The sequence below is a fragment of the Mesoplodon densirostris genome, chromosome X (genome assembly GCF_025265405.1).
Source record: "Mesoplodon densirostris isolate mMesDen1 chromosome X, mMesDen1 primary haplotype, whole genome shotgun sequence".
Taxonomy (NCBI): Eukaryota; Metazoa; Chordata; class Mammalia; order Artiodactyla; family Ziphiidae; genus Mesoplodon; species Mesoplodon densirostris.
Window position 1 is genome coordinate 115,301,044 of NC_082681.1, and position 27,504 is coordinate 115,328,547.

The 27,504-nt window shown below is 44.6% G+C and overlaps 2 pseudogenes; both read left to right on the forward strand.

The window, feature by feature from the left end:
- Positions 1–15,959: 15,959 nt before the first annotated feature.
- On the forward strand, positions 15,960–17,386 carry LOC132482462 (melanoma-associated antigen B4-like; annotated as a pseudogene).
- Positions 17,387–19,909: 2,523 nt separating this feature from the next.
- On the forward strand, positions 19,910–22,421 carry LOC132481755 (melanoma-associated antigen B5-like; annotated as a pseudogene).
- Positions 22,422–27,504: the final 5,083 nt, after the last annotated feature.

Sequence of the window (27,504 nt, forward strand, 5' to 3'; positions counted from 1 at the left end):
TTTCACAATGTTGATTCTTCCAATCCAGGAACATGGTATATCTCTCCATCTATTTGTATCATCTTTAATTTCTTTCATCGGTGTCTTATAATTTTCTGCATACAGGTCTTTTGTCTCCTTAGGTAGGTTTATTCCTAGATATTTTATTCTTTTTGTTGCAATGGTAAATGGGAGTGTTTTCTTGATTTCACTTTCAGATTTTTCATCTATAGTATATAGGAATGCCAGAGATTTCTGTGCATTAATTTTGTATCCTGCTACTTTACCAAATTCATTGATTAGCTCTAGGAGTTTTCTGGTAGCATCTTTAGGATTCTCTATGTATAGTATCATGTCATGTGCAGACAGTGACAGCTTTACTTCTTCTTTTCCAATTTGGATTCCTTTTATTTCCTTTTCTTCTCTGATTGCTGTGGCTAAAACTTCCAAAACTAAGTTGAATAAGAGTGGTGAGAGTGGGCAACCTTGTCTTGTTCCTGATCTTAGTGGAAATGCTTTCAGTTTTTCACCATTGAGGATGATGTTGGCTGTGGGTTTGTCATATATGGCCTTTATTATGTTGAGGAAAGTTCCCTCTATGCCTACTTTCTGCAGGGTTTTTATCATAAATGGGTGTTGAATTTTGTCGAACACTTTCTCTGCATCTATTGAGATGATCATATGGTTTTTCTCCTTCAATTTGTTAATACGATGTATCACATTGATTGATTTGCGTATATTGAAGAATCCTTGCATTCCTGGAATAAACCCCACTTGATCATGGTGAATGATCCTTTTTTTTTTTTTTTTTTTTTTGCCGTACGCGGGCCTCTCACTGTTGTGGCCTCTCCCGTTGCGGAGCACAGGCTCCGGATGTGCAGGCTCAGCGGCCATGGCTCACGGGCCCAGCCGCTCCGCGGCATATGGGATCCTCCCAGACCGGGGCACGAACCCGTATCCCCTGCATCGGCAGGCGGACTCTCAACCACTGCGCCACCAGGGAGGCCCCAGTGAATGATCTTTTTAATGTGCTGTTGGATTCTGTTTGCTAGTATTTTGTTGAGGATTTTTGCATCTATGTTCATCAGTGATATTGGCCTGTAGTTTTCTTTCTCTGTAACATCCTTGTCTGGTTTTTGTATCAGAGTGATGGTGGCCTCGTAGAATGAGTTTGGGAGTGTTCCTCCCTCTGCTATATTTTGGAAGAGTTTGAGAAGGATAGGTGTTAGCTCTTCTCTAAATGTTTGATAGAATTCGCCTGTGAAGCCATCTGGTCCTGGGCTTTTGTTTGTTGGAAGATTTTTAATCACAGTTTCAATTTCAGTGCTTGTGATTGGTCTATTCATATTTTCTATTTCTTCCTGATTCAGTCTTGGCAGGTTGTGCATTTCTAAGAATTTGTCCATTTCTTCCAGGTTGTCCATTTTATTGGCATAGAGTTGCTTGTAGTAATCTCTCATGATCTTTTGTATTTCTGCAGTGTCAGTTGTTACTGCTCCTTTTTCATTTCTAATTCTGTTGATTTGAGTCTTCTCCCTTTTTTTCTTGATGAGTCTGGCTAATGGTTTATCAATTTTGTTTATCTTCTCAAAGAACCAGCTTTTAGTTTTATTGATCTTTGCTATCGTTTCCTTCATTTCTTTTTCATTTATTTCTGATCTGATCTTTATGATTTCTTTCCTCATGCTAACTTTGGGGGGTTTTTGTTCTTCTTTCTCTAATTGCTTTAGGTGCAGGGTCAGGTTGTTTACTCGAGATGTTTCCTGTTTCTTAAGGTGGGATTGTATTGCTATAAACTTCCCCCTTAGAACTGCTTTTGCTGCGTCCCATAGGTTTTGGGTCGTCGTGTCTCCATTGTCCTTTGTTTCTAGGCATTTTTTAATTTCCTCTTTGATTTCTTCCGTGATCACTCCGTTATTAAGTAGTATATTGTTTAGCCTCCATGTGTTTGTATTTTTTACAGATCTTTTCCTGTAATTGATGTCTAGTCTCATAGCATTGTGGTCGGAAAAGATACTTGATACAATTTCAATTTTCTTAAATTTACCAAGGCTTGATTTGTGACCCAAGGTATGATCTATCCTGGAGAATGTTCCATGAGCACTTGAGAAGAATGTGTATTCTGTTGTTTTTGGATGAAATGTCCTATAAATATCAATGAAGTCCATCTTGTTTAATGTATCATTGAAAGCTTGTGTTTCCTTATTTATTTTCATTTTGGATGATCTGTCCATGGGTGAAAGTGGGGTGTTGAAGTCCCCTACTATGAGTGTGTTACTGTCGATTTCCCCTTTTATGGCTCTTAGTATTTCCCTTATGTATTGAGGTGCTCCTATGTTGGGTGCATAAATATTTACAATTGTTATATCTTCTTCTTGGATCGATCCCTTGATCATTATGTGGTGTCCTTCTTTGTCTCTTCTAATAGTCTTTATTTTAAAGTCTATTTTGTCTGATATGAGAATTGCTACTCCAGCTTTCTTTTGATTTCCATTTGCATGGAATATCTTTTTCCATCCCCTTACTTTCAATCTGTATGTGTCTCTAGGTCTGAAGTGGGTCTCTTGTAGATGGCATATATATGGGTCTTGTTTTTGTATCCATTCAGCCAATCTGTGTCTTTTGGTGGGAGCATGTAGTCCATTTACATTTAAGGTAATTATCGATATGTATGTTCCTATTCCCATTTTCTTAATTGTTTTGGGTTCGTTATTGTAGGTCTTTTCCTTCTGTTTTGTTTCTTGCCTAGAGAAGTTCCTTTAGCATTTGTTGTAAAGCTGGTTTGGTGGTGCTGAACTCTCTCAGCTTTTGCTTGTCTGTAAAGGTTTTAATTTCTCCATCAAATCTGAATGAGATCCTTGCTGGGTAGAGTAATCTTGGTTGCAGGTTTTTCTCCTTCATCACTTTAAATATGTCCTGCCACTCCCTTCTGGCTTGTAGAGTTTCTGGTGAAAGATCAGCTGTTAACCTGATGGGGATTCCCTTGTGTGTTATTTGTTGTTTTTCCCTTGCTGCTTTTAATATGTTTTCTTTGTGTTTAATTTTTGACAGTTTGATTAATGTGTGTCTTGGCATATTTCTCCTTGGATTTATTCTGTATGGGACTCTCTGTGCCTCCTGGACTTGATTAACTATTTCCTTTCCCATATTAGGGACATTTTCAACTATAATCTCTTCAAATATTTTCTCAGTCCCTTTCTTTTTCTCTTCTTCTTCTGGAACCGCTATAATTCGAATGTTGGTGCATTTAAAGTTGTCCCAGAGCTCTCTGAGACTGTCCTCAGTTATTTTCATTCTTTTTCTTTATTCTGCTCTGCAGCAGTTATTTCCACTATTTTATCTTCCACCTCACTTATCCGTTCTTCTGCCTCAGTTATTCTGCTCTTGATCCCTTCTAGAGTATTTTTAATTGCATTTATTGTGTTTCTAATCATTGCTTGATTCATCTTTAGTTCTTCTAGGTCCTTGTTAACTGTTTCTTGCATTTTGTCTATTCTGTTTCCAAGATTTTGGATCATCTTTACTATCATTATTCTGAATGCTTTTTCAGGTAGACTGCCTATTTCCTCTTCATTTGTTAGGTCTGGTGGGTTTTTATCTTGCTCCTTCACCTGCTGTGTGTTTTTCTGTCTCCTCATTTTGCTTATCTTACTGTGTTTGGGCTCTCCTTTTTGCAGGCTGCAGGTTCGTAGTTCCCATTGTTTTTGGTGACTGTCCCCAGTGGCTAAGGTTGGTTCAGTGGGTTGTGTAGGCTTCCTGTTGGAGGGGACTGGTGCCTGTGTTCTGGTGGATGAGGCTGGATCTTGTCCTTCTGGTGGACAGGTCCATGTCTGGTGGTGTGTTTTGGGGTTTCTGTGGCCTTATTATATTTTTAGGCAGCCTCTCTGCTAATGGGTGGGGTTGTGTTCCTGTCTTGCTAGTTCCTTGGCATAGGGTGTCCAGCACTGTAGCTTGCTGGTCGTTGAGTGAAGCTGGGTGCTGGTGTTGAGATGGAGATCTCTGGGAGATTTTCACCGTTTGATATTATGTGGAGCTGGGAGGTCTCTTGTGGACCAGTGTCCTGAAGTTGGCTCTCCCACCTCAGAGGCACAGCACTGAGTCCTGGCTGCAGCACCAAGAGCCTTTCATCCAGCCGGCTCAGAATATAAGGGAGAAAAAGTAGAAAGAAAGAGTTAGTAGAAGTAGAAAGAAAGAAAGAAAGAAAGAAAGAGAGGGAGGAGGGAGGAAGGGAGGGAGGAAGGAGGGAAGGTAGGAAAAAGAGAGAAGATAAAGTAAAATATAATAAAGTATGATAAAATGTAATAGTGTTATTAAAATAAAATAATTATTAAAAAAAATTTTTAAAGAAAAAACAAACAAACAAAAAAAACGGACGGATAGAACCCTGGGACAAATGGTGGAAGCAGAGCTATACAGACAAAATCTCACACAGAAGCATACACATACCCATTCACAAAAAGAGGAAAAGGGGAAAAAATCATAAATCTTGCTCTCACAGTCCACCTCCTCAATTTGGGATGATTCGTTGTCTATTCATGTATTCCACAGATGCAGGGTACATCAAGTTGATTGTGGAGCTTTAATCAGCTGCTTCTGAGACTGCTGGGAGTGATTTCCCTTTCTCTTCTTTATTCTCACAGCTCCCAGGTCTCAGCTTTGGCTTTGGCCCCGCCTCTGCGCGTAGGTCGCCGGAGGGCGTCTGTTCTTTGCTCAGACAGGACAGGGTTAAAGGAGCCGCTGCTTCGGGGACTCTGGCTCACTCAGGCGGGGAGGGGGGGTGAAGGGAGGGGCACGGAGTGCAGGGCGAGCGTACGGCGGCAGACGCCAGCGTGACGTTGCACCAGCCCGAGGCGTGCCGTGCGCTCTCCCGGAGAAGCCGTCCGTGAATCCCGGGACCCCGGCAGTGGCGGGCTCCACAGGCTCCCCGGAAAGGGGGCGTGGACAATGACCTGTGCTCGCACACAGGCGTCTTGGCGGCGGCGGCAGCAGCAGCAGCAGCAGCAGCAGCAGCAGCCCCAGCGTCCCACGCCCGTTTCTGGGTTCCGCGCTTTTAGCCGCGGCTCGCGCCCGTCTCTGGAACTCCTTTAAGCAGCGCTCTTAATCCCCTCTCCTCACGCACCAGGAAAGAAAGAGAGAAGAAGTCTCTTGCCTCTTTGGCAGGTCCAGACTTTTTCCCGGACTCCCTCCCTGCCAGCCGTGGTGCACTAACCCCTTCAGGCTGTGTTCACGCCGCCAACCCCAGTCCTCTCCCTGCGCTCCGACCGAAGCCCGAGCCTCAGCTCCCAGCCCCACCTGCCCCGGCGGGTGAGCAGACAAGCCTCTCGGGCTGGTGAGTGCCGGTCGGCGCCGATCCTCTGCGCGGGAATCTCGCCGCTTTGCCCTCCGCTCCCCTGTTGCTGTGCTCTCCTCCGCGGCTCCGAAGCTTCCCCCGTGCGCCACCCTCAGTCTCCGCCCGCGAAGGGGCTCCTAGTGTGTGGAAACCTTTCTTACTATTATATATTCACACCTTGCAATAGGAAGAACAGGCCTAAGAATGTCCTCCATTTAGCAGGATTGGCCAGAGTTTACCAGGCAACTTGGTACCTGTACAAGAGACACTTTTCTCAATTAACCTTATTAAAACCTACAGAGAAGAGGCATAAGAAGTTATCAACAACTTAAGTTTATTAGTCAGGAGGGCCTTCAAGATGGCAGAGGAGTAAGACGTGGAGATCACCTTCCTCCCCACAAATAGATTCAAAATACATCTACCTATGGAACAGCCCCGACAGAACACCTACTGAACGCTGGCAGAAGACCTCAGACTTCCCAAAAGGCAAGAAACTCCCCACGTACCTGGGTAGGGCAAAAGAAAAAAGGAGAAACAGAGACAAAAGAATAGGGATGGGACCTGCACCAGTGGGAGGGAGCTGTGAAGGAGGAAAGGTTTCCACACACCAGGAAGCCCCTTCGCGGGCGGAGACTGTGGGTGGCGGAGGGGGAAGCTTCGGAGCCACGGAGGAGAGCGCAGCCACAGGGGTGCGGAGGGCAAAGCGGGGAGATTCCAGCACAGAGGGCCGGTGCTCACCAGCACTCACCAGCCCGAGAGGCTTGTCTGCTCACCCGCCTGGGCGAGTGGCGGCTGGGAGCTGAAGCTCAGGCTTCAGAGGTCAGATCCCAGGGAGAGGACTGGGGTTGGCTGTGTGAACACAGCCTGAAAGGGGCTAGTGCACCGCAGCTAGCCGGGACAGAGTCCAGGAAAAAGTCTGGAACTGCCTAAGAGTGAAGAGACCATTGTTTCGGGGTGCATGGGGAGTGGGGATTCAGAACACCACGTAAATGAGCTCCAGAGATGGGCGCAAGCCATGGCTATCAGCAAGGACACCAGAGACGGGCATGAAACACTAACGCTGCTGCTGCAGCCACCAAGAATCCTGTGTGCAAGCACAGGTCACTCTCCATACCTCCCCTCCTGGGAGCCTGTGCAGCCCATCACTGCCAGGGTCCCGTGATCCAGGGACAACTTCCCCGGGAGAACACAAGGCGCGCCTCAGGCTGCTGCAACGTCACACCAGCCTCTGCTGCCACAGGCTCGCCCCGCATTCCATACCCCTCCCTCCCCCTGGGCTGAGTGAGCCAGAGCCCCCCAATCAGCTGCTCCTTTAACCCCCTCCTGTCTGGGGGACGAACAGAAGCCAGATGGTGACCTACATGCAGAGGTGGGGTCAAATCCAAAGCTGAACCCTGGGAGCTGTGCGAACAAAGAAGAGAAAGGGAAACCTCTCCCAGCAGCCTCAGGAGCAGCGGATTAACTCTCCACAATCAACTTGATGTACCCTGCATCTGTGGAATACCTGAATAGACAAAGAATCATTCCAAAATTGAGGAGGTGGACTTTGGGAGCAACTGTAGACTTGAGGTGTGCTTTCTGCATCTAATTTGTTTCTATTTTATGTTGATCTTTTTAGTATTTAGAGATTATCGTTGTTAGATTTGTTTATTGATTTGGTGGCTCTCTTCCTTTTTCTTTTGATATATATATATTTTATTTTCTCTTTTTGTGGTGTGTACATGTATTCCTCTTTGTGTGATTTTGTCTGTATAGGTTCACTTTTACGATTTGTCCTAGGGTTCTGTCTGCCCATTTATTTTTAGTATAGTTTTTAGCACTTGTTATCATTGCTGGATTTCTTTATTGGTTTGGTTGCTCTCTTCTCTTTTTTATTACTTTTTAATGTTTCATTGTAATACTTTTTTATTTTAATAACTATTTTATTTTTCTTCATTTTTTTTCTCCCTTTTCTTCTGAGCAATGTGGCTGACAGGGTCTTGGTGCTCTGGCTGGGTGTCAGGCCTGAGCCTCTGAGTTGGGAGAGCCAAGTTCAGGACATTGGTCCACCAGAAACCTCCTGGCCCCTCATAATATCAAATAGCAAAACGTCTCCCAGAGATCTCTGTCTCAACACTAAGACTCAGCTCCACTCAACGACCAGCAAGCTCCAGTGCTGGACACCCCGTGCCAAACAACTAGCAAGACAAGAACACAAACGCACCCATTAGCAGAGAGGATGCCTAAAATCATAGAAAGGTCACAGACATCCCAAACACACCACCAGACGTGGTCCTGCTCACCAGAAAGACAAGATCCAAACTCATCCACCAGAACACAGGCACTAGTCCCCTCCACCAGGAAGCCTACACATCCCACTGAACCAAGCTTACCCACTGGGGGCAGACACCAAAAACAACGGAAATTAAGAACCTACAGCCGGTGAAAAGGAGACCCCAAACACTGTAAGTTAAGCAAAATGAGAAGAAAGAGAAATACACAGCAGATGAAGGACCAAGGTAAAAACCCACCAGGATAAACAAATGAAGAGGAAATAGGCAGTCTACGTGAAAAAGAATTCAGAGTAATGACACTAAAGATGATCCAAAATCTTGGAAATAGAATGGAGAAAATACAAGAAACGTTTAACAAGGACCTAGAAGAACTGAAGAGCACACAAAGAATGATGAACAACACAATAAAAGAATTTAAAAATTCTCTAGAAGGAATCAGTAGCAGAATAACTGAGGCAGAAGAATGGATAAGTGACCTGGAAGATGAAATAGTGGAAATAACTACCACAGAGCAGAATAAAGAAAAAAAGAATGAAAAGAATTGAAAACAGTCTCACAGACCTCTGGGACAACATTAAACCCACCAACATTCAAATTATAGGGGTCCCAGAAGAAGAAGAGAAAAAGAAAGGGACTGAGAAAGTATTTGCAGGATTATAGTCAAAACTTCCCTAATATGGGAAAGGAAATAGTCAATCAAGGCCAGAAAGCACAGAGAGTCCCATACAGGATAAATCTAAGGAGAAACATGCCAAGACACATAATTATTCAAACTATCAAAAATTAAATACAAAGAAAAAATATTAAAAGCAGCAAGGGAAAAGCAACAAATAACATACAAGGGAACCCCCATAAGGTTAACACCTGAACTTTCAGCAGAAACTCTGCAAGCCATAAAGGTGTGGCAGGACATATTTAAAGTGATGAAAGGGAAGAACCTACAACCAAGACTACTCTACCCAGAAAGGATCTCATTCAAATTCGATGGAGAAATTAAAACCTTTACAGACAAGGAAAAGCTAAGAGACTTCAGCACCACCAAACCAGCTTTACAACAAATGCTAAGGAACTTTTCTAGGTAGGAAACACAAGGAAAAGACCTACAATAACGAACCCAAAACAATTAAGAAAATGATAATAGGAACATACATATCCATACTTACCTTAAATGTAAATGGATTAAATGCGCCAACCAAAAGACATAGACTGGCTGAACGGATGCAGAAACAAGACCCATATATATGCTGTCTACAAGAGACCCACTTCAGACCTAGGGACACATACAGACTGAAAGTGAGGGGATGGAAAAAGATATTCCATGCAAATGGAAATCAAAAGAAAGCTGGAGTAGCAATTCTCACATCAGACAAAATAGTCTTTAAAATAAAGACTATTACAAGACACAAAGCAGGACACTATATAAAGATCAAGGGATTAATCCAAGAAGAAGAAATAACAACTGTAAATATTTATGCACCCAACATAGGCGCTACTCAATATACAAGACAAATGCTAACAGCCATAAAATGGGAAATTTACAGTAACACAATAATAGTAGGGGACTTTACCACCTCACTTTCACCAAAGGGCAGATCATCCAAAATGAAAATAAATAAGGAAACACAAGCTTTAAAAGACACATGAAACAAGATGGAGTTAATTGATATTTAGGGGACATTCCATCCAAAAAACAACAGAATACACATTCTTCTCCAGTGCTCCTGGAACATTCTCCAGGATAGATCATATCTTGGGTCACAAATCAAGCCTTGGTGAATTTAAGAAAACTGAAATCGTATCAGGTATCTTTTCTGACCACAACACTATGAGGCTAGATGTGAATTACAGGAAAAAATCTGTAAGAAATACAAACACATGGAGGCTAAACAACACACTACTTAATAACCAACAGATCACTGAAGAAATCAAAGAGGAAATCAAAAAATACCTAGAAACAAATGACAATGAAAACACGATGACCCAAAACTTATGGGATGCAGCAAAAGCAGTGCTAAGAGGGAAGTTTAGAGCAATACAATGCTACCTCAAGAAACAAGAGAAATCTCAAATAAACAACCTAACCTTACACTGAAAGCAATTAGAGAAAGAAGAAGAACAACAACAAAAAACAAAGTTAGCAGAAGGAAAGAAATCATAAAGATCAGAACAGAAATAAATGAAAAAGAAATGAAGGAAACGAGAGCAAAGATCAAGAAAACTAAAAGCTGGTACTTTGAGAAGATAAACAAAAGTGATAAACCATTAGCCAGACTTATAAGGAAAAAAAGGGAAAAGACTCAAATCAGTAGAATTAGAAAGGAGAAAGGAGAAATACCAACTAACACTGCAGAAATACAAAGAATCATGTGAGATTACTACAAGCAACTCTATGCCAATAAAATGGACAACCTGGAAGAAATGGAGAAATTCTTAGAAAAGCACAACCTTCTGAGACTGAACCAGGAAGAAATAGAAAATATAACATCAATCACAAGCACTGAAATTGAAACTGTGATTAAAAATCTTCCAACAAACAAGAGCCCAGGACAAGATGGCTTCACAGGTGAACTCTATGAAACATTTAGAGAAGAGCTAACACCTATCCTTCTCAAACTCTCCCAAAATAGAGCAGAGGGAAGAAATTTCCCAAACTTATTCTACAAGCCCGCCATCACCCAGATACCAAACCAGAGAAAGATGTCACAAAAAAAAGAAAACTATAGGCCAATATCGCTGATGAACATAGATGCAAAAATCCTCAACAAAATACTAGCAAACAGAATCCAACAGCACATTAAAAGGATCACACAACATGATCAAGTGGGCTTTATCCCAGGAATGTAAGGGTTCTTCAATATATGCAAATCAATGTAAAAAACCATATTAACAATTTGAAGGATAAAAACCACATGAGCATCCCAATAGATGCAGAAAAAGCTTCTGACAAAATTCAACACCCATGTATGATAAAAACCCTCCAGAAAGTAGGCATAGAGGGAACTTACCTCAACATAATCAATGCCATATATGACAAACCCACAGCCAACATCAACCTCAACGGTGAAAAATTGAAACCATTTCCACTAAGATCAGGAACAAGACAAGGTTGCCCACTCTCACCACTATTATTCAACATAGTTTTAGAAGTTTCAGCCACAGCAGTCAGAGAAGAAATAAAAGGAATCCAAATTGGTGAAGAAGAAGTAAAACTGTCACTGTTTGGATATGACATGATATTCTACATAGAGAATCCTAAAGATGCTACCAGAAAACTACTAGAGCTAATCAATGAATTTGGTAAAGTAGCAGGATACAAAATTAATGCACAGAAATCTCTGGCATTCCTATACACTAATGATGAAAAATCTGAAAGTTAAGAAAACACTCCCATTCACCACTGCAACAAAAAGAATAAAATATCTAAGAATAAACTGACCTAAGGAGACAAAACACCTGTATGCAAAAAATTATAAGACACTGATGTAAGAAATTAAAGATGATACAGATAGATGGAGAGATATACCATGTTCTTGGATCGGAAGAATCAACATTGTGAAAATGACTCTACTACCCAAAGCAATCTACAGATTCAATGCAATCCCTATCAAACTACCACTGGCATTTTTCACAGAACTAGAACAAAAAATTTCATAATTTGTATGGAAACACAAAAGACCCCGAATAGCCAAAGCAATCTTGAGAAAGAAAAATGGAGCTGGAGGAATAACGCTCCCTGACTTTAGACTATACTACAAAGCTACAGTGATCAAGACAGTATGCCACTGGCACAGAAGCACAAGTACAGACCAATGAAACAGGACAGAAAGTCCAGAGATAAACCCACGCACATATGGTCACCTTATCTTTGATAAAGGAGGCAAGAATATACAGTGGAGAAAAGACAGCCTCTTCAGTAAGTGGTGCTGGGAAAACTGGACAGCTACATGGAAAAGAATGAAATTAGAACACTCCCTAACATCATACACAAAAATAAACTCAAAATGGATTAAAGACATAATGTAAGGCCAGACACTATAAACTCTTAGAGGAAAATATAGGCAGAACACTCCATGACATAAATCACAGCAAGATCCTTTTTGACCCACCTCCTAGAGAAAGGGAAATAAAAACAAAAATAAACAAATGTGACCTAATGAAACTTAAAAGCTTTTGCATAGCAAAGGAAACCATAAAAAAGATGAAAGGACAACCCTCAGAATGGAAGAAAGTATTTGCAAATGAAGCAACTGACCAAGGATAAATCTCCAAAATATAGAAGCAGCTCATGCTGGTGAATATCAAAAAAACAAACAACCCAATCCAAAAATGGGCAGACAGCCTACATAGACATTTCTCCAAGGAAGATATACACATCGACAACAAGCATGTGAAAGGATGCTCAAAATCACTAATCACTAGAGAAATGCAAATCAAATCTACGAGGTATCACCTCACATCTGTTAGAATGGCCATCATCAAAAAATCTACAAACAATAAATGCTGGAGAGGGTGTGGAGAAAAGGGAACACTCTTGCACTGTTAGTGGGAATGTAAACTGATACAGCCACTATGGAGAACAGTATGGAGGTTCCTTAAAAAACTACAAATAGAACAACCATATGACCCAGCAATCCCACTACTGGGCATATACCCTGAGAAAACCATAATTCAAAAAGAGTCATGTACCACAATGTTCACTGCAGCTCTATTTACAATAGCCTGGAGATGGAAACAACCTAAGTGTCCATCATCGGATGAATGGATCAAGAAGATGTGGCACATATATACAATGGAATACTACTCAGCTATAAAAAGAAACGAAATTGAGCTATTTGTAATGAGGTGGATAGACCTAGAGTCTGTCATACAGAGTGAAGTAAGTCAGAAAGAGAAAGACAAATACCGTATGCTAACACATATATATGGAATTTGAGGAAAAAAATGTCATGAAGAATCTAGGGGTAAGACGGGAATAAAGACACAGACCTACTAGAGAATGGACTTGGGGATATGGGGAGTGGGAAGGGTAAGCTGTGACAAAGCGAGAGAGAGGCATGGACATATATACACTACCAAACGTAAAATAGCTAGCTGGTGGGAAGCAGCCGCAAAGCACGGGGAGATCAGCTCGGTGCTTTGTGACCACATAGAGTGGTGGCATAGGGAGGGTGGGAGGGAGGGAGATGCAAAGGGAAGAGATATGGGGACATATGTATATGTATAACTGATTCACTTTGTTATAAAGCAGAAACTAACACAGCATTGTAAAGCAATTATACTCCAATAAAGATGTTAAAAGAAATCAAAAAAAAAAGAAAAAAGAAAAAACAACATAGACAAAAGCAACAATATAAAAAACATACCTAGAAAGAAACCATACAAAAATGTATATAGGGCTTCCCTGGTGGCACAGCGGTTGAGAGTCCGCCTGCCAATGCAGGGGACACGGGTTCGTGCCCCGGTCCTGGAAGATCCCACATGCCGCGGAGCGGCTGGGCCCGTGAGCCATGGCCGCTGAGCCTGCACGTCCAGAGCCTGTGCTCCGTGATGGGAGAGGGCACAACAGTAAGAGGCCCACGTACAGCAAAAAAAAAAAAAAAGTATATAACCTACATGCAGGCAACAATAAGAATTTCCTGATTGACGTAGGAAAAAGAAGTCTCAACCAGAATAGTATGTTATGTGTACTCGTGAGGCACAGCTATTGTAAGAATATCGATTTTGTTTAATTCATTTACAGATTTAGTACCTTATCCATAACAGCTGATGACAATCAAACATGGGCTCCTGTTTCCTGTACCCAAAATCAACCATGGAAACATTACGGAAGGAATAAAGAAAAAACATTAACAAACGCAAAAACACAAAACTAAATAATCCCTGAGGGACGATAAGTCTCCACTGAACTAGAACCTGAGTGTGGGCAGGTAGGGGGATGCCCTGAATTCGAGACAGGTCTGTAGCCTGCAAGAGAGGCAGATGACAGGATTGATTAGAGGAAAGCCTTTAAACTTGAGCCCTTGATTCTTCCACTGTGCTCTGGGACCATGACTCTCCACTGCTTCACTGAAGGAACCTGAGGCAGCATTTCAGAGCCCGCATGCCAGGAGCATGGGACACCAAAGATTGGGCTGGATGTGGCAGTGTGGTCCACAGGCTGTGAAACAACCATCTGAAACTTTGTTCGTGGATGACGACTGGCCTTTTTAAATGATCATCTTAATAGACTATCACACACGGACTCAAAGAGAAAAGCAAGTAACACAGTACTTGTACAAAAGGACAGAAATTCATTTCTGAACTTCTGGGCAATGCCCCTGATGTCAACAAAGAGAGACCACAGTGAGAACTGTCAGGCTAAGGCGCCCCTTCACTAACTCCTCTGGGATTCTGTGGGGCATGGTTGGGGACAGGGATGGATTCATACCAGAGAAGGAAGGAATCGCAGGCCCTGCCAGCAGTCAACGTGACGACCTTGAGTGAGACCTGACGGGCTCCGAACCACAGAAGAGAGTCTCGCCTCCTTTCCCCTCAGCTCATCTTACCTGCAGCAGCCATCTCTGGGAGGCTCCAGGCAGAAGTGTCCAGATGAGACGTGCCTGCACTTCACACCAGCAGTCTCAGGGAGTTGATGTCTTTGATGTGAGGCCTTGGCCTCAGGTCAGCAGACGGGAGGTAGCCCAGCACCTACAGGGAGTCAAGAGAAGACACTGAGGGAGGACTGAGAGCACCATCCACCATAGAAGAGGGGGCCCCAAAGAGCCCTCACTGTCGGTCTCGGGGGACCCAGGCATGGCTGTGAGGCTCAGGCCCCCAGATACTTCCAGCTGGGGGTGCCGACAGAAATGAGAGCCAAGGTGTGACGCCTGCTGACTCAGCTCAGCAGAGGGAAAAGTCCCAGAACCTGCCAAGAGTCAACGAGAGGGCCTCGTGCCAGGCCCGCGGGAAGCTCCCCTGGAACCACCCTCCGACCCCCTTCCCGCCCTGCCCCGCCCCGCCCCGCCCCGCCCCGCCCCGGCCCCAGCCCCCGCCCCCCCATGCTGTGCTCCTGGAGCCCAGATGCGCATGACCGGATGTGACGTCCTCCTACACACGCGGTGGGGGCGACGCCATTGTTGAGAGCTGCCGTCCGGTGAGGGTGAGCCGCAGGAGGAATCCCACGTCTCTTCAGGTGTCAAAGTGTGAGGTAACCCCAGTTAGAAGTGCGGGGACGCCCGCGACACCCCCAATCCACTTTCCCTCTGAAAAGAGACGGAACAGGCCCCGCCCACCCCGCCCCTGCTCTCGGCCCGAGAGGCTCGGGCCTGGCCGTTAGGCCCAAAGTCCATCCGCTTCCCCCACGGGGTCTCGGGCAAGGAAGGCCTCGCTCTGAGGCTGGTGGACCCTGGCTCACCTCAGTTGAGGGAGCGTCCCAGGCCCTGTGAAGGACGGGACCCCTGTGGGGACCGAGGGGCTCCACACCCCAAAATGGCGGCCACGCAGACCTCGCCCCTGACGTCGGCCTGGGAGCTTCCGGGCAGGTCTAAAGACTGAGGGGCTCCCTCAGTGCGAACGCGGACGGGCGGACGGACGCGGGAGACCCAGGGAGGAGGGGGCCTTGTTCTGAGGGGCTGGCCGCAGGTCAGCAGAGGGAGGATTTCCAGGGCACGGGAGGAGTCAGGGTGAGGACCGTCCTCCCCGTCGCAAGGGCACCTCAGAACCCCTCCCCTGTTGTCAGCCGCTTCCTCCTGGCCACACGCGGAGAAGGGAGGGCTGCTGTCTGAGAGGGGAGGTGCAGGCCAGCAGAAGGCGCGTCCCTAAGCACCGCCAAGAGTCAGCCCAAGCCCTTGAGTGAGGGCCAGTGGGGCCGCCAGCCACAGGGCCTCGACCTGTCTGCCGCACGCTGCAGGCTTGGTACAACTCTGCCACGTGCGGCCGCCTGGTCACCCTCACTGCCTCCTAGTGAGACTCAGGCAGGTGCCGGCACTGGTGCGAGCAGATGGCCCTCGGGGCAAGAGAGGAGGTCCAGGCTGCACCGGCCGTCCAGGGAGGACCCCGAGTGAGGACTAAGGGAGTCACCCACCCCGAGGAGAAGGGGCCAGAGAGAACACGGCCTGTCCCCTCCTGCCAACCCTTAAACTCCCAAGAAAGGACTGTCAGGCCGAGCCTGCCCGTAATTTCCTCTGCCAGGTCCAAGGGAGGTTAGAGCTTTGTTCTGAAGGGGCAGCCACGAGGCAGCAGAAGGGAGGGTCCCAGGGCCCTTCGGTGGTGGGCTGAACGCTCCCTCCTTTCCTCCTCCTGGGTGTCACGGAGGATGGTGGTGTCAACTTCAGAGCAGCAGAGGGCATGGGGCGGGGGGGGTGGGGGAGTCTTGCCAACAACTGTCATCCTGACTCTGAATGGGAACCGCGGGGACCTACCTCCCCTGCCAGCCCCCACTGTCACCCCCGTACCGCCCAGGCAGGGCTGGCTGGCTGTGCCCCAAGGCTCACTCGACCGTCCTCCACAGGGCTCTCAGGGGACAGGCTGAGCAGGAGAACAGGAGCCCTGTGGGTCCTCCGGCAGTGCCCTCACGGACCCTGCAGAGGCGGCCTTGGTTAAAGCCAGGGAGGACTCTCCCCGCTGAAGGTGCTCACAGCATCTCCTTGTCCCTCCCCCAGGTGCCCTCGTTGCCTGCCTTCCTGCCCACGCTCCCGCCTGCTGGCCCTGACCTGTGTCATCATGCCTCGAGGCCGGAGGAGCAAGCGCCATGCCCATAAGAAACGCCGCCAGGCCCGGGGGGAGACTCAGAGGCTCAAGGGTGCCCAGGCCACTGAGGCGGCGGCGGCAGAGATAGAAGAGTCGCCCTCCTCCCCCGCTTCTGTTTCTCGGGGTACTTCCCCGAGCTCCTCTGTTGCTGGCACTCGCCAGGAGCCTCAGGGAGGCCCAGCCACGAGCTCTCGTGCTGCAGGGGTTTCATGCCCAGGATCTGAAGAGGGTGCCCAGAGCCAAGATGAGAAAAGTGCAGGTACCGCCCAGGCAGCACCTTCCGTTCACAGCACTTACACCGATCCTGTGACCAGGGAGGTCTGCAAGTTGGTGCAGTTCCTGCTGGAGAAGTACGTGACGAAGGAGCCCATCCCGAAGGCTACACTGCTGAATAGTGTCGACAGGAAGTACAAGAAGCACTTCCCTGAGATCCTCAGGAGAGCTTCTGAGTACATGGAGCTGGTCTTTGGCCTCGAGCTGAAGGAAGTCGACCCCAGCAGTCACTCCTACGTCCTCATCAGCCAGCTGGGCCTCCCCAGCGAGGGAAATCCGAGTGGTGTGTTGGGGCTGCGCACGGCCTGTTTCCTGCTGACTGTCCTGAGCAAGATCTTCGCGAATGGCAACTGGGCCACCGAGGAGGAGCTCTGGGAATTCCTCAATGCGTTGGGTTTGTACGCTGGGAGGAGCCACTTGATCTTTGGGGAGCCCAAGAGGCTCATCGAAGATCTCGTGCAGCAGAAGTATCTGATGTACCACCAGGTGCGCCACAGCGATCCCCCGCGCTATGAGTTCCTGTGGGGCCCGAGAGCCTGCGCTGAAATCAGCAAGATGAAAGTGCTGGAGTATATGGCCAAGCTCACTGATACCATCCCCAGGGCCTTCCCAGATCTCTATGAGGAGGCTCTGAAAGATGAGGAAGAGAGAGCAAGAGTGAGAGCCGCGGCCAGGGCTTTAGCTGTTGCTGAGCGCAGAGCACATTCCAGGGCCAAGGCCCGCAGGTCCTCCCACGTGTAGGGAGGGCGGCCGCGGGCAGATTGCTCACTTTGTTTTGGAAGAGAGCAGTCAAGCTCCTAAATAGTGCAGAATAGTATTGGTTGAGGGAACAAAACATATATGTTCTTACAGTTTTAAGTAGTATGGTAGCTTAGGTGCAGTTAGTTTTAATAAAATATATATCTTTTTTTCTTTTTTCCATATGAAGAATACCTAGTTAAGATAGACAGATGATAGGTAGATAAGTAGGTAGAGAGATGCTAGATAGATAGATTTATGATAGAGATGTTTAGTATCTTTTCAAATGTTATTACTGCATTGAAGGTTTATTTTGCTTCAGAATCAAAGTGTATTAATGTCATGGATGTCATGTTTATTGATGCTCAGTTTTAAGGTTAAGAGTTTGCTATTTGTAAAAAAAAACTGAAAAGCCTTCACTATTTTCCTTTTGCTACAGAACAAGGTAACATGGCATTGGAATAGGATTTTTCATGGAAATGAGAAAGAATCCCACAAGAAAATATTTGGGATCTCAAAATGGTGATACAAAAGTAAAAGCTGGTTCATTCTTTGTTTGCCTTCTTCTCTTTCTCTTTGCTTGTAAAATTAAAGAATATGTACCTAGCTTTGCTTAGGTTATTCAAACTGTTTGAAAATTAAACCATGGTAAATAAGACTTCTTGGTCATTCCTTCTTTTTTCTCTCAAATTAATTGACCATCTTCTCTTTGGAAGCCTCTCCAATACTACTATGGTTGGTAAGAAAATGAAGACCAAGCCACTGCCCATAGAAGTTTGAGAGTCTAGCATCAGCTGTCATGTAAGGAAGATGGTGAGATACACTCTAAGAAATAAACAAATGAACTTTTGTTTTTTTAAGTGAGGGTGTGGAAGAGGAGGTTCCAAATGAGAGCAAGGAAGTGTAAGTTACCTGATGAGGGCCGCGTTGGGTCTTGGGAAACTTCTAGTCCCTCGGCAGGAAGTAATTATCAGTCAGGATGCATGGTGGGCTAGATGAAGCTCAGTGATGGAGTGATGGAAAGGGCCACTCAGATGGTGTTTCTCAGAGTTGATAGACTAAACCTGGAATGGAAAACATATCTTCACAGTTAACTTTGGGATGTGGAGAAACCAGAGAGAATCCCCACCTAGGGAATGGAAGGGGTCCTATGCGCTTGCCCCAGGGCAAGTGAACACTCAAACTAGGTGTTTTAGGCATGAGCTGTCCAGAGAGTTTCTGAGAAATAAAGGTGATACTCATTGAAATGAGATGCCAAGAAGCCACTGGACTGTCTCTCTTTTTGTGGGATGGGATTGCCAGAGCTCGCTCCGTTCAAAGGGCATTTTAACTAGGTTATTTTGGGTGTAATTTGGCCAACTCTAAGGGAGGGCTCAAATTTTAGTGGCAATGGTATGAATGAAATGAGGGGTGGTTTGGATGAAAAGGCACCTGGGAGGGAAGTTGTTGGTCCTTGAGACAAATGAACTCCTAGTTGCATCCATCTGGAGAAGATGACCCCATACCAATATTAAAACAAATGCTCTAATAGGGAAATACTACTTAGTTTTACTCGCTTGGCATTTTGGCTGATGTGGATTTCTATATTGTTTGGAGTTGCATATTCTCTAATGTAGGCTGGAAATAAAATTCTGTGAAGGAAGTTTGTTATCATTTGGGGTCAAAATCATCTTAGTAATAATTGCCATTCATTGAAAGTCCCAAACTTTCTCTCAAACTGCCAGGTGGTTTACATACATATGCATGCCTGTGGTTCTACACTATAGACTTTTTCAGACTCATTTTGCAGATAAAGAAGTTGGAATACTCTCAAGTTCAAGGCTGGTAAGTGACAGGAGCTGGACTGGACCCTGGCTCTGAATCCCTCTAGAGCCCACACTGTGCCACCCCTCCCAGGCTGAGGCCGACCTTGGGTCACTTCATTTTTCTGCTCACTAGTCCAAAATGTATTTCAGGTGTTAAAAAGCAGGACTTCATACCCCAAACATGGTTTTGGAATAAAAAGCTCCAGGAATAAGTAATAAAAATATGAAAATAAAAGTGAGGTACAAATAAGGAAAGAAAGAGAGAGCATTTGGTGACAATATGACTATCTATGAAGGAAATGTCAGTAAACCTCAAAAGATCAGGGGCTCACACAATCATTTAATTCAGCCCTTTCCCTGTAGCAAGTAAATCTATTAGAATTGAGGTTATACAAGGCTATATCTGGCCAGTGAAGAGAAGGAAGAGATCAGTGTGTTTTCTCTGAGAGCACAACACCTGTGCTGGGGCCATTGCTTGGCTGCAGCTTCCCATCTCACAGCACTCCTGGGGCTCAACCTATTCTCTGCAAGAGTTGTTGTAGGGAGATCAATGAAGAGTGTGCAAGGATGTGGCATTTCCCAAGAAGCCTTTCATAGAAGAGAGAGGAGTCAAGGTGAAGACTGCTGAATGAGGACTGAGGAGACAAAAACCACATAATAACTGAAGTCACAGAGAGACTGGCCTGTGTCTGCTCTCAGACTTAGAAGGCCAAGGAAGGGCTGCCAGGCTGAGCATCCCCTCACTTATTTTCAGGGTTTAGAGGAACATAAGAGCTCTGGTCTAAATGGGTGACTTTAAGTTGAAAGAAAGAGGAAACTTGGGGCCCTTCAGAAGTCAAGGTGAGGAACCTGAATGAGGACTGAGGGCACACCCCTACCCTGAACAGAGAGAGCCCCAAGGAGCCTGAATCCTGATGTCAACCCTGGAAGGGCACAGGTAGGAGTAGCCTCACGTGGCATTCCCAGACTTTGCCTCTCTGGCACCTCAGGGAGTGAGGACCTTAGTCTGAGGAGAGGGTCCTTAGGTAAACAAACGAAGGAGTCCCAAGCCCTGCCAGGAGTCAAGGTGAGAACCCCGAGTGAGGACTTCAGGAAACCTCTGCCTTTAGACTGTGAGAGAACCCCACAGAACCATGCCCTTCCTGGTAGCCCTGGGATACCTGGGCTTTGTTGACATGATGTGACATATTTCCTCCTATGGTGTCACAAGGGGGTGAGGGACACGGTCTAAGGGGTATGGCCTAGGGCCAGCAGTGGGATGCCTTCCAGGTTTTTCCAGAGACCAGGTGAATACCCTGAGGACTAAGGGAACCACATACCCCATAACCATAGAATTCATTCCTTACCCTCAGCCTCAGAAGACCAAGGACAGGTATGGTCAGATGAGGAGAATCTCACTTTCTCCTAGGGGTTTCAGGGTGGTGCTGGCCTTACTATAAGGGGCAGGCCTAAGGGTAAGGGAGGGTGGAATTCCAGGCCATGACAGAGGTCAAAGCAAGGACTGAGGGATCATCTATCACCAAATAGAAGTGATAAGGAATCCAGCCCTGCTCCTTGTTACAACCCTTGAGGATCCAGGGCAGAGCTATCAAGCTGAAGCTCCACCAACACTTATTTATATCAGGTCTATGGGAGGTGAAATCCTTAGTTTGAAGGTGTAGCCACCATTCAGTGAAAGGGGTGGGGATATCAGGCCCTATGTGTAGCCAAATTAAGGACCCTTAATGAGGACTGAGGACTCCAGAGGCCAGGACAGAAAACTCCCCACTGAGCAGTCAGTACTGGGGGCACCTGGACAGGGCTGATAAGCTGAGGACCCCCTTCATTTCTTTCTCATAGATCCCAGGGAGGTTTGTGATGTCAACCTCAGAACAGCAGAGAGAATGAGTCCCATGACCTGCCACCAGTTGAATGATGGTCTTGAATGTGACATAACAGACTCCTCAATGTAGAAGACCACCAGCCCCTGCTGTCACCCCAGCATGCCTGAGGCAGGGGTGGCAGGATGCAGCCTAAAGATCACTCTAATTTCCTTCAACAGGTTTCCCAAGTGACAGGCTGATTAGGAGAACAGGAGCCCTATGGGTTTGTAGAGCAGTGCCCTCAAGGAAAACTACAAATGTAGCCCACCTTATAACCAAGGTGGTAGTTCCCTGCTGAAGCTGCACTCTCTCTCAACCTTCCTCATCCAGTGGACCCTTATCCCCTGCTCTTCTACTCACACTCCTGACCATTGTCCCTGAGCACAGTCATCCTGCCTCGGGGTCAGAAGAGTAAGCTCCGCACCAGTGAGAAACGCCACCAGGCCCAAGATGATTCCAGAGTCACAGGAGAGTTCAGGCCACTGCAGTAAGAGAAGAACCCCCCTCCTCCTCTTCTCCTGTTTTGGAAGATAATCCCCAGAGTTCATCAGCTACTGGGTCAAACAGCACTTCTCAGGGGTCTTCAAAAGCCCCAGCTACTACCATCACTTCTTCAAGTACTTTTGACACAAGGTCTGATGAAGATGATAACAGTCAAGATGAGGAACATCCATGTTCCTCTGATGTCTCACCTTCTACTGAGAGCACATACATTGATACTCTAACTAGTCAGATGGATTTGTTGGAGAAGTTCCTTCTGTACAAATATAAAATGAAGCAGCCCATTATGAAGGAAGACATGCTGAAGATTGTCAACCAAAAGTACCAAGACCCACTTGCTGAGATTCTCAAGAAAGCCTCTGAACGCACTGAGGCTGTCTCTGCGGTAGACTTGAACGAAGTTGACTCAACCATCCACTCATATGACCTCGTCAGCAAGCTGAAACTCCCCAACGATGGGAGGGTGCGTGCTGGTAGGGGGTTACCTAAGACCGGTCTCTTGATGACAGTCTTGGGTGTGATCTTCATGAAGGGCAACTGTGCCACTGAGGAAGACATCTGGAAATTCCTGAATATGATGTGAGTAGATGCTGGGAAGAAGCACTTCATCTACAAGGGAGCCCAGCAAGCTCATCACCAAAGATTTAGTGAGGCTGAAGTACCTGGAGTACCGCCAGGTGCCCAACAGTGATCCTCCGCGCTATGAGTTCCTGTGGGGCCCAAAAGCCCATGCTGAAACCAGCAGAATGAAAATCGTGGAATTTTTGGCGAAGGTCAGCAATATGGTTCCCAGTGCCTTCTCATCACGATATGAAGAAGCTTTTCAAGATGAGGAAGAGAGAGATCGAGCCAAGACTGCAGCCAGGCCTGGAAATACTGTCACTTCCAGGCATGTTTCATGGCCACGTCCAGCAGCTTCTCCCACCCTTACTGAAGTCTGAGACTTTTAAAAAATCATCCAGATAAGAAAATTTGACATCACAATAGGGATTTTTGTTGAAATGGGAAAGAATCCCACAATAAAATTGTTGGCATAATGGAATGAAAAAATAAAAAATAATTTAAAAGAAAACATGATAAACCTAGATTTTTCTTAATCCTTTCAGTCTTCTGTTTTGTAAAATTAAATGATTTATACCTCAATATGCTTAACTTATTAAAGAAGGTAGGAGGTATTAAATCTTAACAAGTTAGACCTCTTACTCACTTTCTTATTTCCCAAACGTCAGTTGAGCACCTGCTCTTTCAAAGGCTCTGTGCTAGTACTGGCAATGCTAAGATAAAGACCCAGCCTATGCCCATACAACTTTAGAAGCAAGGAGCTGCAGTCATACAAGATGTTGAGATGCCCTCTATGACCTAGGGGAAAGTAAAAGGATAATCCAGAAAGAAATCTCTACCTGGGTCAGTGTATTGATTTGTTAGGGCTTCCGCAACAAAATACCACAGAATCGGTGGCTTAAACAACCGAAATTTATTTTCTCACGGTTCTGGAGGCTGGAAGTCCAAGATGAGGGCTGGTTTCCTCTGAGGCCTCTCTCCTCAGCTGGCAGATGGCCACCCTCTTCACTTGCCTGTCCCTTTGTGTGCATATATCCCTGGTCTCTCCTTTTGTGTCCTAATCTCTTCTTACAAAGACACCAGTCAGATTGGGTTATGGCCCACCCTAATGGCCTCATTGTAACTTAACCAGCTCTATTTAAAGACCTTATCTCCAACTACAGGCGCATTCGGAGGTACTGGGGTTTATGCCTTCAACATGAATTTTGCGGGGGACACAATTCAGCCCCTAACAGACAGAAATCTAAGGTGTCTTTGCTCTTATCTCAATGCAGGAGAATACAGTGCACAGACAGGTATTCTATGCACATTGTCTCCAGGGAGACAATTTCTGAGAAATAAGGGTTAACTGCCTTGAGGTATGTCAGGGAGGAGGAAATTCCCCCACTACCCCTTTGAGTTCTTGTGGTTAGACTAATAAAGTTGACACAAGACAGATTAACAGGAGAAAAAGAAAGGAACTGTAATTCATGTGCACAGAGCTGTCATAGAAATGGGACTTAAGAAGTAGCCAAAGCAGGCAGCTTTTATACTTTTTAGACAAGAAACAATAAACTTGTGAGGAATGGACAGGACAAATAAACTTACATTTTGGGTAATTCCTTCAATTAGTAAGGAATCTAAACAGAGTTTGGGCTTGGGGTAGTGAATTAAAGAAGTAACGAGGTTTGTTTATACAGGCTTCTCTGCCTGAATTCCCTATTTCTGGCTATAAGGGTATCCTTCTACCTCCAGCTGCAGGGAGTGCATCTTTCACATGAGAGATTTACTTCCTGCTTTCAGGGAGACAGAAAGGAGGGTCGGAGTGCCCCTCCTGCACTGGCTGCTTCTTAAATAACTTTAATTCAAAATAATCAATATGCCACGGTGGTATATTTGGGGGCAGCCTGCCCTAAGCCTCAACAGTTCGCTCCTCTGAAACTTCCCTGGAAGTTTCACATATTAAGAGCTGAACTGGTCACTGTGGAGACGGAGAATGGGTTAGTAGAGTCCTCCATTTCATTGAACCAGTTTCTTAGTTCTGAGAACAGTTCAGTTCAGTTAAACTGTTGTATCTCATTTCAGGAGGCAGTGATGCAGATGGGCTCCCAAAGCTAGGTCTATGGTGCAAGCAATATCAGGTATTTAATAAGAGGCATTTCTATGGAAACAAAAGAAAAACAAAGGTTAATGATTGGAGCTGGTTATAAACCAGATTCTGAGCCCAGGGGGCAGTCAGTCAAGAAGATTTGTAGGTGTCAGGTTCGAAGCATCTACTGCAGTTTGAAATGTCTCTGATGATGTCACTGGGTGTTCAGGTTAACTTTCTGAGTGGCTCATACAGCAACTGGCATGAAGACAATTTAAATATGAGCTGTTGTGGCAATTTCTCTGAGGTTTATATCAAGTCGTCTCGCTTCAGTGTGCAGGGCCTCAGGAAAAGAACAGTTTTAGTTCTCAATGATTCAAGTCAAAAGGATGGGAGAGGGGAGCAGGTCAAGTTGGCAGAGGAGTAGGACATAGAGCTCACCTTCTCCCCACAGATACATCAAAAGAGTGAGAGAAAACAGGAAATGTTAGAGAGTTGCAGCCAGATATTGGAGGAAACTAGAAAAATCCAGGATCCAGTCCAGTTTACAGGTAAATGACAAAACTTCAGGGAAAAGGAATAGCACTAGAATCTAATATCCACGAGTGCGTAGTATAGTTTCTATTGAAACAATTTTTCTCTCTAAAATCTCCCTCATCTCTACCAAAGAAAGCAAAATTAAGACTAATTTGTTTGCAAAATAAGCCTAGGTTCAATAGACTTGGCCTGATTATTTATGTTAAGTCCAGCAAGAATAGCAATTGGCCATATAGGCTCTTTTAAATCTGCTTTGCTGGAAATTTTCATAAGGAGTCTCCAGAGTGAAATTTTAATAGCTTCTCAAGGCCAGGAAGCCACACCGAAGACTTGTCGTCAGAGTTCCTTTTATACCTAGAGATTTGGGTGAATTCCTCTCTTCCTGAAGTCCCCCAAATATCCCGAGGCTCCTGTGCCTGCCAGGAAGTGGCCTTCCTTACTCACCTGGTAAGGCTGCTGGGAAGCTGCCAGGAACCCTGTCAGCAAGGTCCTAGGCTGTTTTTTCAAGGGGCTTTATGGTTTTATAAAGTCGACCTTAGCTCCTTCAAGCTATCTGGTCATATCTGAGTCTACATGGATCTCTGTCAAATATGACATTCCAATCAAAGTCTTGGTAATATAACCAATGTTTCCAATTGTGTCCTGCTATAAGAACAGATTCTTATTCAATTATGCATATAACTATTTTGCCAAGAACATAAGAATACTCACTGAGACTTTCTGAATTCTGCAGTGATCAGGTAGGGACAAAAAGATAAATGTTTAAATTCTATTTACAAAGGTATAATTTATCAAATTGCTGTTAAGTATTAAAAAATTTCCTTATATCTGGAAAATGAAAGATTTTTAAAAATCAGTAATATTTCAGACAAAAAAAATCATGAAAATTATAATCATATTCATCAATTCATTCGGTCCCATGTTAATTCTTGTTCTGCTTGAATCCAGTTCTTCCATTAGTTCTATCGATCTTCCCTGAAGATTGTGGGTGATAGGGACAGTGATAATTTCAAGAAGTTTGCAAGGTTTTTGTTAAGGCTTGTATGATTTGCTCAGGGAAATCTGTGCCTTGATCACTGGATATTATAAAAGGTATACCCCAAGTGGAGAACACATTTTCTAAACAGTTTATCTGCCACTGTGAGGGAATCAGATTTGCAGCAAGGGAAGGCTTCAACCCATCCAGGAAATATACATACAATAACAAGAATGTTTTGATGACTCATACTAAGTGGCAAATAAATGAAGTCCAGTTGCAGGGGTTCAAAGGGTCCAGCGAAAGGAGGTCTTCAGGCCTCTGGGGACAAAAATCTTTTTTTTTTTTTTTTTTTTTTTCTTCCCAGGGTTATGGACCTGCCAGGTGAGACATTGCTGGTAAACTTTTCGCACAATTTTATAGAAATCTTCCTACTAATGTCTATTTATAATTTGAGTTATCTTAAATGCGGGGGGGGGGGTTGCCAGAAAGCTGGGAGGAACCAAGGGGCCATCTTGGGTTTCTCATAGCCCCAGCTATTTATATTATAGCTATTGTTTACCCATTTAATTTCTCCAATTCAGGGGCAGACTGGTGCTATGTTAAACGGACATCAGGATGGCAAAAGTCTGGCGATTAAGGGTCAGTTTTTTGGCAGAAGCAAAATGGACTTCATCCACACGTGCCACAATCTTTACAGATTCTTTTTTTGTTGCTGCCTGTGCATAAAAGTCAGCTTCAGTGTTTCCGTGACACTTGGGTTTAGTCCTTTTCGTGTGAGCTTCAATTTTGGTGACAGACAACATTTTATGCCAGGACATATAAGACTTCCAGTAATTTCACATAATTTCTGGAACACTTATAATACATATCTATACAGACACAACATAAAAAAAGGCTTAACGTTACTTCTTATTTGACAATGCTTCCCATGTAATTTAACATAACAAATACTCCTAATTAGTTTAATATCTCTCTTTTTATAAGGAGAGAGAACAAATCTTTGAGATATTTCAGGGGCCCTCTGAAATAACTCATATCTCAAAGTTAGTTCTAAGTCAAAAAGACTTCATATAGAATTTGATTTGGGGGAATCTTGTCAAAAATATCAAAGAGGCTTTAAAACACTTAGTCAAATAGGTCACTGTGAAACAATGCTTATTTATCCACGTAACCAAAGTAACAATTAAAGACTTCATAGGCAAATATAGAAGGTTATATGGTTCTGAGCAAAATTTCACTCTTTTAACACCCAGAGGACTAGGTTTACTTAAGCAGTCAAAGACCCGATAAAGATAAGACAAGACACTATATATATTTTTTGGTCAGATTCCTTCAAGGTAAAGAAAAACCTTTCATAATCTCTTCTTATCAAGAGCAGACCAATAGAAAAAAAAAAAAAAACCTTTGTCCTTTTAACAGAGATAAAACCAAATTCCAATTTTGTACCAGTTTACTTTTGATACTTAAGCTCATTTACTTAATTAAATTGATTCCAATCTTATTTAGTCCTGACCACACATAAAATTCCTTTCCAAAGATTCCTTTTTTCACAAAACTTACGATTTTCTATGTCCATTTTAGTTTGTGTCTTGTTTTCTTTCCCATTTAGAAATAGCCAGCCTTACGGAAAATCACTTTCTTTTTCCGTAACAAAAACATCTCCATACCTTATAACTTTTCTTACCCAAAACACATCCTGTTTCTATTGCTGTATCTGGTAGCTTTAACCAATATATTAATTAGAATTCTTAATCCTTTGAAATCTTAATTTTTTAGTGAAAATAAAGAAGTAAACAATTCTGAACTGTATTAACATTTTGTGGCTTGGCAAACTTAAAAATACATTTTATAATTTCTAGGAATATATGTTAC